Source organism: Trachypithecus francoisi, unplaced genomic scaffold (assembly GCF_009764315.1).
Source record: "Trachypithecus francoisi isolate TF-2019V2 unplaced genomic scaffold, Tfra_2.0 Lachesis_group10, whole genome shotgun sequence".
Taxonomy (NCBI): Eukaryota; Metazoa; Chordata; class Mammalia; order Primates; family Cercopithecidae; genus Trachypithecus; species Trachypithecus francoisi.
In genome coordinates, this window is record NW_022681455.1 from 81,562,063 (window position 1) to 81,579,151 (window position 17,089).

General features: G+C 48.2%; 1 protein-coding gene across 7 annotated transcripts in view; it reads left to right on the plus strand.

Annotated features, from left to right (window-relative positions):
• The window catches only part of KIAA0556 (KIAA0556 ortholog), a 233,770-nt gene that overhangs the window by 52,420 nt on the left and 164,261 nt on the right, over positions 1-17,089 (plus strand). The window lies entirely within an intron of this gene.

The following is a 17,089-nucleotide window of genomic DNA, read 5'->3' on the forward strand; positions in this document are numbered from 1 at the left end:
GAGTAAATCCAGCTTGAGGCCCATGAACCCCACTGCACTGCCCTACACTTGACAGTGACATTTCAGCACCTGCCGTTAGCACAGACAGGCTTTGCTCTTAAGCACACCTGGGATGTCAGAAGCCAGGACTCTCTAGCCATCCCCTGGGATCAGCCAACAGGCTCTGATCACTCTCCACCCCAGCCCAAGACAGGCTCCTGGAGTCTCCTGGCATCTCCTTTTACACACACTGTTCTCTTCTGGCCGCTGTCCCACCCTCCCTCCCCCATTTTCCTGGCGAGCTCTTTTACAATTCTGTGTCTTGTTTTCTCTTCTGCAAAGCCCCCCCAGCCCCACCAGTAATCCCAGGCCCCCTCCACTCTACCCACTGCCCTTGTGGCACAGGTGCCTCCTCTTTTTTTGTTGTTTTTCTCAGATGGAGTTTCATTCTTGTTGCCCAGGCAGGAGTGCAGTAGGGTGATCTCGGCTTCCCACAACCTCCGCCTCCCGGATTCAAGCGATTCTCCTGTCTCAGCCTCCCGAGTAGCTGTGATTACAGGCACATACCACCACACCCAGCTAATTTTTTGTATTTTTTTAAGTGGAGACAGGGTTTCACCATGTTGGCTAGGCTGGTCTCGAACTCCTGACCTCAGGTGATCCACCCGCCTCAGCCTCCCAAAGTGCTGGCATTATAGGAGTGAGCCACCGCACCCAACCTCAGGTGCCTCCTCTTGATAGCACCTGCCGCACTGCCCTGGAGCAATTGTTCCGTTTCCACCTCTCTACTCCAAGTTCCTTGAGGCCAGGGATTTTTGTCTTCCTCCCTTTCCTTCTGTTCTTCTTCATTCTCTCCTTTCTGCAAATCCTTTATAAGCTCCTTGTACATGCCGGGAACTGGGAGATAAGCACTGAGCAAGCTGGCATTGTCCCTGCTCTCATGGGTCTGGCATCCTGATGAGGGAGGCCATGTATAAATGAATAGAGATGCTTTCAGAGAGTGAGAGGTGCTACTGGGTGAGGAGGCAGACAGGGACAGAGGTTGTTGGGAGAGGCCCCTGGAAGAGGGGATGCTACTAAACAAGCTTACCCTTGAGCGAGGAGGGAAACATTGCAGGCAGGGCGAACAGCAAGAGCAATGACCTTATTTATTTACTTATTATAGAGACAGGGTGGGGGAAGGGGAGAGGGTGCTCTCGCGATATTTCCCAGTGTGACCTCGAACTCCTAGGCTCAAGTGATCCTCCCGCTTTGGCTTCCCAAAGTGCTGGGATTACAGTCATGAGCCACTGCGTCTGGCCGGCAATGACCTTGAGACACAGCCAGAAGGACCACGTGGCTATTAGGATGAAGGTGGAAATGAGGTCAAGGAGGGTGGCGAGGCCAGATTACACTTGTCTGTCTATCTCTGGCCCTTGCCTGATGTCCAACCCATAGGAGAAGCATAAGGAATATGTGTAGGATCAATAGGAAGGGAGTGCCCTCCCTTCTTCAGGGGGCCGGTGGCAGCCCTGGGGTGTGGGGGAATGAGCATCTGCTCAGACAGCCCTGCCTGCTGGGCTGGTGGTGATAGATGCCCTGTGTTGGGAGGTTCATTTCGTTAGAAGGAAAAGTTCTTGGATGGAAATCAGGTGGATGGAGGCAGAGATTGGCAGAGGGTGGCTGCCTCTCTCCTCCCATCAGGACCGGTGGCCAGTCCTGCAGGACTGAGAGGCTCTGACAGGTAAAAGTGGCCCTAAATCAGTTCCACTAACAGCACCAGCCTGGGAGGGCGAAAGCAGCTTGCCTCTCTTCTCAATAATTAGAGGCTGTTTCTGCTGCCCCAGGCCTGAGCCCCCTCCTGGGCTGTCCTCAGGCAAGGAGGGTAGGGGCAGCCTCAGCCCTTCTACCTGCAGGCCCTGTGGAAACCTTCTGAGCCTACCTCAGCCCTTCTCAACTCAGGACTCGCTTAAAATCCAGTTGAGAGGATGTCAGGTCTGCCCCAAGCCCTGCAGTAGCTTCCTGGCCGCCTCAGCATCAGGCCACAGTCTGCAAGGCCTGGCAGCCTCAAGGTCTGTCCCACCCCATCTCCTCCCACTCTCCTGCCTTGTTCACTCTGTTCTGGCCACACTGGCCTCTGAGTTCTTCCCCAAATGTGCTGAGTCTCCTGGCCTCTGCACTCATTGTTCCTGCCATCTAGAAGCCCCTTTTATACTGATACCCTTGTAACTAACTGCCCAACAGGTTCATTCTGCCTGCTGCCCAGATACAGCCAATTTATCAAAACAGGGGGCTTTAAACAGAAACAGAGTTTAATACATGTAGAGCCAGCTAGACAGCAGACCAGAGTTTTATGATTACTCAAATCAGCCTTCCTAAAAAGGCGGAGGCTAGAGTTTTTGTTTGTTTGTTTGTTTGTTTGTTTGAAACGGCTTTTCTCTCTGTCGCCCAGATTGGAGTGCAGTGGCGCGATCTCAGCTCACTGCAACCTCCTCCTCCTGGGTTCAAGTGATTCTCCTGCCTCAGCCTCCCAAGTAGCTGTGATTACAGGCGTTCACCACCATACCTGGCTACTTTTTGTATTTTTAGTAGAAACAGGATTTCGCCATGTTGGCCAGGCTGATCTCAAACTCCTGATCCCAAGTAATGTCCCCACCTTGGCTTCCCAAAGTGCTGGGATTACGGGCATGAGCCACTGTGCCCAGCCCCCACCTGCCCCCCCCCATTTTTTTTAAAGAGACGGCGTGTGTGGGGAGGGGCTCACTTTGTTGCCCAGGCTGGTATTGAACTCCTGGGCTCCAAGTGATCCTCTCACCTCTGCCTCCCAAAGTGCTGGGATTACAGGCATGAGCCACCGCACCCATCCGAGGCCAGGGCTTTTCAAGGATAGTTTGGTGAGCAGGGAGCTAGGGTCTGGGTGCCCTCGATTGGTTGGAGGGTGCAATCATAGGGCTGTGGCTTGGGCCATCTGGTTGTCAGAAATGCAAAAGCCTGAAAAGACATCTCAGAAGGCCAGTCAGGATCCACAATCATGATCTGCTGGAGTCCTCGGGGAAGTTGCAAATCCAGTGGCCTCTGGAATGATGGTTGGCGATCGTTGAACTATGCCTACATTTCAGCAGAATTCAGGCCCCTTTCATCCTCCTCAGCTGGTGGCCTTTCATTAGTTTTACAAAGGTGATTTAGTTTTGGGAAGGGCTATTATTATTTAAACAATAAACTAAATTTTCCCAAAGTTAGCTTGGCACACGCCCAGGAATGACCAAGGGCAGTTTGGAGGTGAAAGGCAAGATAGAATTGTTTATGTTTAGAATTTTCTCTCTAGTATAATTTTTACAAAGGTGATTTTACTCTCAGGGTGCACCTCCCAAGAGAGGCCTTCTTGGAGCCCTGAACCCCACCACCCCCAACTGCAGTGAAGGGAAGAGGGAGCCCCGCCCCTTGCTCCTACACTCTTCTGCCCCTTCCTACTTTCTTCTTTTTTAGAGATGGCATCTCACTATGATGTTGCCCAGGTTGGTCTCCAACTTTTGGGCTCAAGTGATCTTCCCACCTTGGCCTCCCAAAGTTCTGAGATTACAGTGTTTCCCACTTCCTTTTTTTTTTTTTTTTTTTTTTTTTGAGATAGAGTGTTCCTCTGTTGCTTAGGCTGGAGTGCAATGGCACGTTTTTGGCTCACTGCAACCTCCGCCTCCCAGGTTCAAGCAATTCTCCTGCCTCAGACTCCTGAGTAGCTGGGATTAGAGGCACGTGCCACCACGCCTGGCTAATTTTTGTAATTTTAGTAAAGACAGGGTTTCACAACATTAGCCAGGCTTGTCTCAAACTCCTGACCTCAGGCAATCCGCCTGCTTCGGCCTCCCAAATTTTGGGGAATATAGATGTGAGCCACTGTGCCTGGCTGCCCTTCCCGCTTTCTATTCTCCATAGCACTTATCATCAGGTGACATACAATATACTTTAATTTTAAAAACTGATGGATTGAAACAGGGTCTCACTCTGTCACCCAGGCTGGAGTAGAATGGTGCAGTCATAGCTCATTGCAGCCTCAATCTCCTGGGCTCAAGTGATCCTCTCGCCTCAGCCTCCCAAGTAGCTGGGACTACAGGCACATGCCATCATGCCTGGCTACTTTTTAAAATTGTTAGTAGAGATAGAGTCTCACCGTGTTACCCAGGCTGGTTTGAATTGCTGGACTCAAGCGATCCTCCCAACTCAGCCTCCGAAGTAGCTTGGACTACAGGCACGCACCACCACACCCAGCTACTTTTTAAAAACTTAGTACAGACAGAGTCTCACTGTGCTGTCCAGGCTGGTCTTGAGCTCCTAGGTGCAAGTGATCCTCCTGCCTCGGCCTCCCAAAGTGCTGGGATTACACGTGTGAGCCACCGCACTTGGCTGTTTTACTTTTTTGTAAATCATCTGATTCCTTTTGCTAGAATGTGAACTCTGGGGTAGTAGAGACTTTGCTGGGCTCACTGCTGTACCTCCAGAGGCTAGTTCAGGGCCCAGCCAGAGGAAGTGTTCAGCCAATATTGAAGAAATGCATCATTGTGTGAAAGAAAGTCAACGCCACCTTCCTCCCAGGGTTGTATGAATGTGGAAGTTCTGGCTCTGTGTTTTCCACTGTGCATTTTGCCTACCTCTGCCACCTTGTATGGCAAGTAAACATTTTCTCTTTTTAGTAGGTCTGTATTTATGTCTACAGTTACCTTCTGGCAAGCAATAATTATTTTCCATTGATGACAATATAAACTTTCCTTTTAAAGTAAACTCATTCAAGTTTTTTGTTTCTTTGTTGGTTGATTTGTTTTTGAGATGGAGTCTCGCTCTGTCACCCAGGCTGGAGTGCAGTGGCATGACCTCAGCTCACTGCAACCTCTGCCGCCTGGGTTCAAGCAATTCTCCTGCCTCAGCCTCCTGAGTAGCTGGAATTACAGGCATGTGCCACCATGCCTGGCTATTTTTTTGTATTTTTGTTTTAAATAGAGATAGGGTTTCACCGTGTTGGCCAGGCTGGTCTCGAACTCCTGACCTCAAGTGATCCACCCCCACCTTGGCCTCCCAAAGTGCTGGGATTACAGGCATGAGCCACCACACCCGACCTCAAGATTTTTTAAGTCTTCTATATTTGTGAATCTGAAAGATAATTGATAAATAACACCTTGCAATTTTAGAAGAAAACTTTTCTGAGAATAAAAAGAAATGCTCGTTGTTTTCCGCTGCACATGGATTGAAAATGATGTTTTAGATAGCTATGTAGGAAAAACATTTTTATAAAAATACACCATAACTGTGTCCTGAGGTCCTAGATTCTGGATCTGCCTTGATAGTCTATAAAACCTGAGACTAAGTATAAAATCTCAAGGTACGTATTGGTAGCGATAAAGAATGGTACATAGCAGGTAGGGTAGTAATAAATGTAACTCTAAGGTATTGGAAAAATAGCCCAAACGCTCCCTTTGATTATCCATCTGGTGTGTGCATAGGATGTAATATTTTGTTAGGACACCTACTCCAGGGCGTGAGAAACTGCAGTGTTTTGTGCTGTTTCATTCCACCTCTAGGGGGCAGTATCAACCGTTGCTTTAGGTCTTTGTTGCTTGGCTTCTGCTGCCGTGACGGAAGCATTGACTGACTGCAGAGTATTTATTGCTCTTTTTTTGAGGATGGGAATATAACTGATGTGTTAGCAAATGCAGTCAAAAGCAGGCTCAGGCCAGTGCGGTGGCTCACGCCTGTAATCCCAACACTTTGGGAGGCCAAGGAGGGTGGATCGCTTGAGTTCGGGAGTTCAAGACTAGCCTGGCCAACATGACAAAACCCTGTCTCTACTAAAAATACAAGAATTAGCTGGGCGTGGTGGTGGACGCCTGTAGTCCCAGCTACTGGGGAGGCTGAGGAGGGAGAATTGCTTGAACCTGGGAGGCGGAGGTTGCAGTGAACTGAGATCATGCTGCTGCACTCCAGCCTGGGCAACAGAGTGAGACTCTGTCCCAAAAAAAAAAGAAAAAGAAAAAGAAAAAAACAGCAGGCTCAGATGCTTTCTCATTTAACTCATATGCACTGAGGATGGGCTACACAGCGCTGGGACTCGCAGACTCCTCCAGTGAGTGGGTCTGAGCACTGGGAGTGGGTTTTGAAAGAAGGCTATGAGTTTTGTACTGTAAGATACATTTGGATCATCTCTTCTTGTGGGCTTAGGGCCACTGGAGCATGCATCAAGGTATCATTTAGTCCTCTATGAAATGCTTCTCTGAGCCCTTAGACATGGCAGGGACTTTGGATTCAGACACCATCTAGTATTTGTTCTACCACTATACCTCCCAGTACCTACTTGGGTATAAATCTCTCTCATACACACACACACACACACACACACACACACACTTCAAACTGACCCAAGGAAAGAAAAGGATATATTCACTCAAGTGACTAAAAGGTTAGTGCTGGCTTCGGGCATGGCTGGATATGGTGGATTAATCACCATTAAAGGATCTGGTTGCTATCTGGCCTGTCTCTCACTGTCCTCCATTTTGCTGTCTCTATGTTGGTGTCATCACTCTTGGACAGATTTTTCTAACTTTTTTTATTTTTGTAGAAGTGGGATCTCACGATGTTGCCCAGGCTGGCCTCAAACTCCTGGGCTCAAGTGATCCTCCCACCTCAGCCTCCCAAAGTGCTGGGATTATAGGCATGAGCCACCACGCCTGGCATCTTGGGCAGATTTTTCCATGGAACATTTAAGGATGCTCATAATGGTGAACCTAAGAAGTTGGTAAAATGACTCCTTCCTTTGCGTGTGAAGAAATGACATCTTCCTTCCTTCCTTAGTAGCCCTGGCTCATATCAACTAATAATTGTAAAGGAGGAGAGATAAGGACTTTTCCAGGAGGGTCCTTGGGAGGCATAGCTTGGGAAGCACACCTAGCCCTGAACCATCACGTGGCCGGGGAGATGGAATGTACTGGCCAGGCCTGCGGCACATGCTTTCTCTTGCAGCACTGGGAGTGTTATTTCCACCCACACCATGTGGACTGAGAGTGGACGAAAGGTGGTTTCCTAGAGGAAAATCAAGGTGTTATACCCAGAACAGGAATGGATGCTGGCCCCACATAAACAAGGGTTGTCTGCTATCTCCACTTAGAGGCTCTGAGACCTTCAGGCAATTTGCTTCAGCTTTCAAGGCCTCCGTTTCCTCCTCTGTAAAATGGGCATAATGATCTTAGAGCATAGGATTGCTGCATGCGTTAAATAAGCACCCACAGACAGCATTGATAAACGGCAGTAAAGGATGCCTGAAAAGCTGGACCCCGGTAACTTCAAGCATTAGCTTGTCACCCATAACTCATCCCTTAGTTAGGGTGTGGAGCCCACAGGGAGGCAGCAGGAGATCAAGTGACTTGGGGGTGTGAAAGAGCTCTGTGACCCCAGACAGTCAGTGTCTTCTTTTTTTTAATTTTTATTATTTTTTGAGACAGAATCTCACTCTGTCACCCAGGCTGGAGTGCAGTGGCACGATCTTGGCTCACCACAACCTCGGTCTCCTGGGTTCAAGCCATTCTCCTGCCTCAGCCTCCCGAATAACTGGGATTATAGTCCTACATGGCACTAACCACCATGCCCGGCTAATTTTTATATTTTCAGTAGAGAGAGGGTTTCACCACGTTGGCCAGACTGGCCTTGAACTCCTGGCCTCAAGTGGTCCACTCGCCTCCCAAAGTGCTGGGATTATAGGCGTGAGCCACCGTGCCCGGCCACAAATAGTGGCTTCATGGTCTCAGTGTTATCCCATCTAAATGATGGTTCTCTGGTGGGATCTGCAGTCAGCAAGGTTGGGTATCTGGCATTCTCAAGCCCTAGAAACCAACACTGCACTCTCAGCTGCTCCTGAATGCAGCTCAGGCTTCTGTATTCACTAAATCAGCCCCGTTGAGGAGAATTCCAGTATGCTGGCCTCAGAGGAATACGTGATCCTTGAAATATGGACTCTGTCTTTAAGTATAACTGATTCTTGGCATTTCATTCCAGTTCCAGTTTTTTTCCCCTAGAGAAAATGAATAACATGGCCGTTGGTAAAATTCCTTTTTTTTTTTCCTGAGACAGCGTGTTGCTCTGTCACCCAGGCTGGAGTGCTGTGGTGCAGTCATAGCTCACTGCAGCTTCAACCTCCTGGACTCAAGCCATCCTCCCTCCTCAGCCTCCCAAGTAGCTGGGACTACAGGTGCACGCCACCATGCCTGGTTAATCTTTTTTTTTTTTTGTATTTACATAGAGATGGGGTCCTGCCGTGTTGCCCAGGCTGATCTCAAACCACAGTCCTAACTTCTCCCTTACCTCTACAGTGCCTAACTCTTGATAGGATTTTTTTTTTTTTTTCCTTAGAGAAAGGGTCTCGCTCTGTTGCCCAGGCTGGAGTGTGGTGGCACGGCCATAGCTCACTGTAGCCTTGAGCTCCTGGGCTCAAACTATCCTCCCACCTCAGCCTCCCAAGTAGCTGGGACTACAGCCTCGCACCACCACACCCGGCTAATTTTTAAAAAACATTTTTGTGGAGACAGCCCTTGACAAAATTCTGTGCCTTCTCCAGGGCCAGCATTGGGGATGAAGATAAGGATACCAATAAGGACATTGAGACTCTGCTTTTGTGTCACATCCAAACTCCTTGGACCCTCTGCTGGAGGTCACTTGTGCCTTCTCAGCACCCAGCACTCTAGCCAATTCTTGATTCCCCCTTACCCCCCTGCAAACTCCACATCCTAACCAAGGGATCATTTATGGGTGACAAGCCAATGCTTCGGGTGACTGGGGTGCAGCTTTTCAGGCATCCTCTGGCCCATGCGTGAACATTTCATGTTTCTTCACACCCCCAAACCTTTGTTCATGCTGGTCCTGCTGCTTGGAATGCTCTTCCCTTTTCTTGTTGCCCAGGTAACATTTCAACTTTCAGATCCCCGCTTAAATGTGTCCTCATGGATTCATTCACTCAACAGTTTCATTGGTATGCACAATGAACAAAATAGACAAAGCTCTCTGCCTTCATAGAATTCTCATTCTAGTGCAAGGACACCCCAATAAATAAAAGGTATAATAAGTAAGATAAATTAGACGTGTGTTAGTGCAGGGAGGGATGCAGGAGATGGGGCGTGCAGTATGTGCACAGTTTGCAAGTTTCACTATGATGGTCGGGGAGACGTCACTGAGAAGGGAGGATCTGTGTTAAGTCTTTTTTTTTTTTTTTGAGATGGAGTCTTGCTCTGTCACCCAGGCTGGAGTACAGTGGCGTGATCTCAGCTCACTGCAACCTCCACCTCCCAGGTTCAAGTGATTCTCCTGCCTCAGCCTCCTGTGTAGCTGGGATTACAAGCATGCACCACCATGCCCAGCTAATTTTTGTATTTTTAGTAGAGATGAGGTTTCACCATGTTGGCCAGTGGGTTAAGTCTTGAAGGAGGTGAGGAATGTGGGCATTTTCCTGAAAGAAGAGCCTTCCACATGGAAGGAATGGGGCCTGAGGAATGGGGGGTGTTGAGGACACTGGAGTGAGAAGGAGGAGTGCAGTGGTGAGAGGTGGCTCAGAGATGGGGGTCGAGGCCTAGAGTGCAGGGCTTCATGGCCACTGGGATGGCCTTGCCCTTGACTCTGAGTGGGACAGGAACCCCCTTGGGTCCTAGCAGAAGAGTGACATGATTCCACTCACCTCTCATCAGGCCCCCTGGGTGACAGCAGGGAGAACAGAAGGCAGGGAGGAGGCAGGCGCAGGAGTCCAGTCTGGGCCCAGACCAGCCTGGGAGGGGAGAGCAGGGAGAAGGGGTCAGATTTTGGATACGCAATAGTTTTCCCATGGAGCTGATGGGTTAGATGTGTGTGGGATGGGAGACAGAGTGGGGCTTTGAAGATAACTCCAAGGATTGGGGGGACCTCCCTGGAGATCTAATTCAGACACTTGGCATTGCATTTTGTGTATTTTATTAGAATTCTCTCCTTTGGGAGGGGCCCAGGTGCCTTTGATAGTCTGATGGAAGTTATGGGTTCTTCCAAGAACACCCTTGTGCATGCAATTAAATGGGTGCTCTCAGGACCCCCGCAGGGATCCCTAGACAATGTGTGGTTGCTTGACTGGCTGCAGTTGCAGCCCACTTTTGTACAACGTCCGGGCGCACGATTCACACCGCACACATGACTGGGGGCTGTTCAGTCCAGCAACCCTAACCAACAACCAGCAGTTGATTACACATGTGAAAGGAAAATAAATCTTGAGTCCCCCAAATCACTAAACTAAAGGGAAAAGTTAACCTGGGAACTGCTTAGAGCAAACCTGCCTCCCATTCTCCTCAAAGTCACCCCTCTGCTCACTGAGATGAATGCATATCTGATTGCCTCCTTTGGAGAGGCTAATCAGAAGTTCAAAAGAATGCAACCATTTGTCTCTTATCTACCTGTGACCTGGAAGCCCTCTCTCTGCTTCCAGTTGTCCCACCTTTTTTGGACCAAACCAATGTTCATGTTACATATGTTGATTGACATCTCATGTCTCCCTAAAATGTACGAAACCAAACTGTGCTCTGGCCACCTTGGGCAAATGTCGTCAGGACCTCCTGAGACTGCGTCATGGGTGCGCATCCTCAACCTTGGCAAAATAAACTTTCTCAATTAACTGAGACCTATCTCAGCTATTGGGGGTTCACAGAGTCTATACAGGCAAGTTGGTATCTGAATCTACACTGGGTCAGAGCTTTTGTTAAGCCCTGATCACATATGCAAAGGGGCCAGCCACACAGTAAGCCCTTGATGTCTGCTGAAAAACTGAAGAGGAACTTGGCGTTTTTTCAGGGTTCTCACACCTTTGCTGGGTGCCTTAAGTAGTCATACATCCATTTTGTAGGCAAGGAAGTAAAGCCTCAGCACAACGAGGGTTAACTGACTTAGGCACGAAAAGGGGTAGAATCTTGCCTGGCGCATAGTAAGTGCTAAGTCAACCTTAGCAATTGTCGTCATAGAGCTGGACAGCGGTGAAGCCAGGATTGGAGCCCAGGCCTCCAGGCACTCAGGTGAAACTCCATCTCCTTCCCTGTTCCATGGGTCTGCCCTCCAGGAATTTATAGTCTGATTGGGGAGCCAAGATGAGCAAGAAAGAAAATAATCCCAAATTACTTCCACTTTAATCCTAGTTTATCCACATAGCAGCCCTGTGAGGTAGACCTTATCAGTATCCCCCGTTTGCAGACAAGGAAACTGAGGCTCAGATGAGATAAACAGCAGAGTTCAGGGCTCACACCCAGGTCTCCAAATCCCCTGATAATTAGTGAGTAGTATATATAGTTAAATGCTAACACCTTAGCACTTAATTATATCCAATTTCACACTGTATTGAATATAATTCAATACTAATTTCAGGCTTGCAGAAGGAACTGAAGTGAGTGGGGTGGGGAGAATGGCAAGGGAAGCCTTCGTGGGGACTTTGGAAACTGAGCTGGCCCTTGGAGAGTCTGGGAGTAGAGGCTGGAGGGTGCTGGGGTGGGTTTCTGGAAAAGGAAATAGAATGATTAAGACATCAAGTTAGGAGTGAGAATGGGGCGGGGTGGGACTCGGATGGTTCTGTTTTGGAAATGGAGTTCCATATATGCACTTATAACTAATGTTCATTGAGAATTTTGTCAGTGCCAGGTACTGTGCTAAATCCTTTCCACTGTTATTGCATCCAATTCACTTAACCCTGTGAGGGAAAGAAAAGTTCCACCAGACAACAGGTACAGGCATCACTCCATCTTATAGGTAAAGAAACTAAGTGGCAACCTTGTGTCATGGAACAGGCTGGACTCCAGAGCCCTTGTACCTCCCAGCTCAAGTTCAGAGACCATCTGACTGGAGGTGGGGGTGTTGTGAATGGTGGGAAATAAAGTTGGCTAGTTTAGGGCCTTGCTACCCAAAGTATGGGCCATGGGCATTACCTGGGAGCTCATTAGAAATGCAGACTTGGGGCCAGGGGTGGTGGCTCATGCCTGTAATCCCAGTACTTTGGGAGGCCGAGGTGGGTGGATCACCTGAGGTCAGGAGTTTGAGACCAGCCTGGCCAACATGGTGAAACCCCGTCTCTACTAAAAATACAAAAATTATCCAGGCATGGTGGTGTGTGCCTGTAATCCCAGCTAGTTGGGAGGCCAAGACTGAAGAATTGCTTGAACCCGGGAGGCAGAGGTTTCAGTGAGCGAAGATTACACCACTGAACTCCAGCCTGGGCAACAGAACAAGATTCCTTCTCAAAAAGAAAAAAAAGGAAATGCAGACTTGGGTACTTCCCAGTCCTACTGAGTCAGAATCTGCATTTCAAAGCAGGCATGGTGCTACATGCCTGTAGTCCCAGCTACTCAGGAGGCTGAAGTGGGAGGATCACTTGAGGCCAGGAGTTTGAGACCAGCCTGGGCAGCATAGTGAGACCCTGTCTCCAAGAAACAAAAGAATCTGGGGCATGGTGGCACACAGGCACATGCCTGTAATCTAAGAACTTTGGGAGGCTGAGGCAAGTGGATCACTGGAGCTCAGGAGTCCGAGACCAGCCTGGGCAACATGGCAAAACCACGTCTCTACAAAAAATACAAAAAAAAAGAAAAAAACAGCCAGCCATGTGTTGTCACTTGCCTGTAGTCCCAGCTACTCAGGAGGCTTGAGCCCAGGAAGTTGAAGCTGCAGTGAGCTGAAATTGCACTGCACTCCAGCCTGGGAGACAGAGTGAGACCCTGTCTCAAAAAGAAAAAAAGAAAAAAAAAAAAAACAAATCTGCATTTCACCACGATCCCTAGGTGATTTGTAGGCACATCAGCATTTAAGAAGTGGAGATGGATGGATGTTCCAGTTTCTCGAATCTTTCTGATGACATCTCCCTCCTGGCAAAGGAGGATCGATGCATTCCCTGGAGAGTTTGAGGTGCAAGCCCAGGGCAGCCAGCAAAAGCTGAGATTTCTTTGAAGTCCCATATTTCATCTAAAAATGTCATCCACTCTTTCATTCCATACCCATAATATATCCACGGTCATTTTAATGTTTCAAAATGGTTATGTAAATTGCCATGGAGCAGCATCTGTGTTCTGGGAAGATGCATGGGAGGGTTTCCTTGTATCTTAAATGGGGTAATAATCACTACTTCAAGGGCTTCTGTGAAGATCAAAGGAGAATCGTGTATATGGAAATGTTGGATAAACTGTTTGCGCAATTTATGTGTTATTATTCTGGAAGAAGGCAAGAATCCTCCCCAGACCCACTCTGCTGAAAGCCAGCTCTCCCGAGGGCTGAGGCCTCCTGTGCTTTTCTTGCACTCAGGATGAGGCAGGACTCAGGCCCAGGGGAGGACAGAGCAGTGTCTGTAGGCACCTCCGGAAGCCAGGAAAGCTAGTTTGCTTTTTGTTGTTGTTTCTCGGGTGTTTTAGAGAGACAGGGTCTCACCCTGTTGTACCAGCTGCAGTGAAGTAACACAGTCATAGCTCACTGTAACCTTGAACTCCTGGACTCAAGCAGCCCTCCCACCTCAGCCTTCCACATAGCTAGGACTACAGGCATGCACCACCACACCAGTTATTTTTTTTTTTTTCCAAGACGGAGTCTTGCTCTGTTGCCCAGGCTGGAGTGCAGTGGCGCTATCTCAGCTCACTGCAGCCTCCGACCCCCGGGTTCAAGCGATTCTCCTGCCTCGGCCTCCAAAGTAGCTGGGATTACAAGTGCCCGCCACCTCACCTGGCTAATTTTTTGTATTTTTAGTTGAGATAGGGTTTTATCATGTTGGCCAGGCCGGTCTTGCACTCCTGACCTCAGGTAATCCACTCGCCTCAACCTCCCAAAGTGCTGGGATTACAAGTGTCAACCACCGTGCCTGGCCATACCCTGCTATTTTTTATTTTTTATTTTTAAGAGACAGGGTCTTGCTATGTTGCCCAGACTGGTCTCAAACTCCTGGCCTAAAGCAAGCTTCCCGTGTCAGCCACCCAGAGCACTGGGATTACAGGTGTGAGTATGCCCAGCCTTGTTTTTTTGTTTTTTTTTTTAATTTCTTATAATTTCATTGTATCACCCTTTCTTATTATTGCTTACTTCATGATTGGCCAACTTAGCCAGAAGGAAAGCCCCAGTGAAACTCAGAGGTTGTAGAGATGTCAGAATAGGAGAGAACATGAGGGTACAGCATCCTGTTCCTGGGTGGGTCTAGAGAGAGGGAAGTCAGGAAGGGAAAGTAGAGGCTCCAGGGCAAGAGGGAAGCAGATGGCAACAACCTGGGGCCCTACAGGGAGCAGGAGGAGAAAGGGCATCAGGGTGTTAGCCCTGGACTAGGCATGACTGGGCTGCACATCTGGCTCTTTTCCTCGAAACTGGAGGGAGAAGTGAAGACGGGAGGGAGAAAAACCCAAGACTGGTGAAATGGAGATGCAGGTAGACACTGACCTTCCACAATTGCGGGCACAGGGTGAAGGCTAGCTAGAGAAGGCACAGGCAGAAAGCTGCATGGGAAGAGCGGCTCATTCAGCACTACAGATGCAGAAGAAGAGAATTTGGCAAGTAGGACGTTTTTTAGAAACGGGGTCTCACTCTGTTGCCCAGGCTACAGTGCAATAGTGCAATCATAGCTGACTGTAATCTTGAACTCCTAGACTCAAACCATCCTCTCCTGCCTCAGCCTCCCGAGCAGCTGGGACTACAGGCATGCCACCACACCCAGCTTTTTTTTTTTTTTTTTTTAAAGAAATGGAGTGGGAATATTTTTTATTATTATTGTTTTATTTATTGATTGATTGATTGATGATTGATTGATTGAGACAGTCTCATTCTGTTGCCCAGGCTGGAATGCAATGGCACGATCTCAGCTCGCTGCAACCTCCACCTCCTGGGTTCAAGCGATTCTCCTGCCTCATCCTCCCAAATAGCTGGGACTACAGATGCACACCACCACACCTGACTAATTTTTTGTATTTTTAGTAGAGAGGGGGTTTCACTATGTTAGCCGGGTGGTTTTGATCTCCTGACCTCGTGATCCGCCTGCCTCGGCCTCCCAAAGTGCTGGGATTACAGGCGTGGGCCACTGTGCCCAGCCTGGAGTGGGAATCCTAATGATTATCATGAGGATGAGAGCGAGAGGAAAGGAATGCCCGTCATTCTCAACTTGGGACGGCATGATGGGTGATTAGTTTCCCGTGCCTCAGAGCAATTGGAAAGGATGGAGAGAAGACCTATTACATTAAGTTAAGGTGGTCCTGGGTCTCTCTTGGGTAGAATTCTAACAAAATAATGGGGCTAAAGCCAGATTTTGAAAAGTTAAGAGAATGACAGAGATTTCTATTTTTCTCTCTCTCTCCTTCCCAGGAGAAGCGTTAAGGTTCCCACACAAACTGCATTTCTGATACAAATGCCCTACTTGCCATTTAAAACTTAATCCCCATAACTTGCTATAACTTGGGACCAGTGCCAAGCTGATATTGTACTGTTAATCCTCCCCTTGACAACAAAGTTAAAAAAACAGCAAATTGGCCAGGTGCGGTGGCTCGCACCTGTAGTCCCAACACTTTGAGAGGCCAAGGCGGGAGGACAACCTGAAGTCAGGAGTTCAAGACCAGACTGGCCAACATGGCAAAACCCTGTCTGTACTAAAAATACAAAAATTAGCTGGGTGTGGTGGCACACACCTGTGATGTCAGCTACTCAGGAGGCTGAGGCAGGAGAATCTGGGAGGCGGAGGTTGCAGTGAGCCAAGATTGTGCCAGTGCACTTCAGCCCGGGCCACAGAGCAAGGCTCCATTTCAAAGAAAAAAAGGAAAAGAAAAAGAAACAGCAAATTGCAAAGCATTGTTTATTGTATGATCCCATTTTTGTTTAAAAGAGTATATGAGGTCTGGCGCAGTGGCTAATGCTTGTAATCCCAGCATTTTGGGAGGCCAAGGCAGGCAGATCACATGAGACCAGGAGTTAAGAGACCAGCCTGGCCAACATGGTGAAACCCTGTCTCTACTAAAAATACAAAAATTAGCTGGGCATGGTGGCAGGTGACTGTAGTCCCAGCTACTTGGGAGTCTGAGGCAGGAGAACTGCTTGAACCTGGGAGATGGAGGTTTCAGTGAGCTGAGATCGTGCCACTGCACTCCAGCCTGGGTGACAGAGCAGGACTCTGTCTCGAAAAAAAAACCAAAAAAAAAAAAAGCCCAACAAAACAAACAAACAAACAAAAACAAACAAAAGAAATAAAAGAGTATATGGGGCTGGGGGCAGTGGCTCATGCCTGTAATCCCAGTACTTTGAGAGGCCAAGGCAGGAGGATCACTTGAGCCCAGGAGTTAGAGAACAGCCTGTGCGACATAGTGAGATGCCATCTCTACTAAAAAAAAAAAAAAAAAAAAGCTTTTTAAGAGTGTATATGTAGATATGTATCTTTGTATATTATGAACAAAGAAAATCACCCGGAGGAAGATATACATATCAAATTACAATAGCAGTTTTACTGGTACATGCATACATCACTTTAAATATGTGTAGTTTATTATACATTACTCTCCCCCAGCCGTAATAAATTATACCAGGGATTATCTCTGATGGTCAGATTATAGTGTGTTACTTCAAATTCTTTTGTCTGCCAATGACAGAAACTCAGCTGAAACTTCTAAGGCAATAACTGAATTGTCCAGATACTTCTTTAGGCATAGGTGAATCCAGGGACTCAAATTATATCATTAAGAATCTGCCTCTGCATCTCTTGGATCTGCTGTCTTTTTTATCAGCTTCACTCTCAGGCAGGTCCAGGCCTGCATCTCATTGGCACAGCATTCAAATGGGAAGAGAGCAGCTCTTTTTCCAAGGGTATCAGCAAAGTCCCGAGGCTGACTCGGATCTTGGTTCACCCCTCAAGTGGTATATCACTGTGACTGGGGGAAGCCCTATGTTGATTGGCAAGGCCAAGGTCATGTGAACCAAGAAAAGAACAAAGTCACTTTCAAGGTCATCTAAGGAAGCCAGTGAAGTGCAAGAAAGGGCTGAGCAGTTCCCCAAAGGAAACCCAGGGTCCCATTGGCAGAAGAGGAGACACAGAACCACAGATGTCCACTCCAAGGGGGACTCCAGTCTGGGTCATAGACTTCTGTAACGACTGCATTGTTTATAA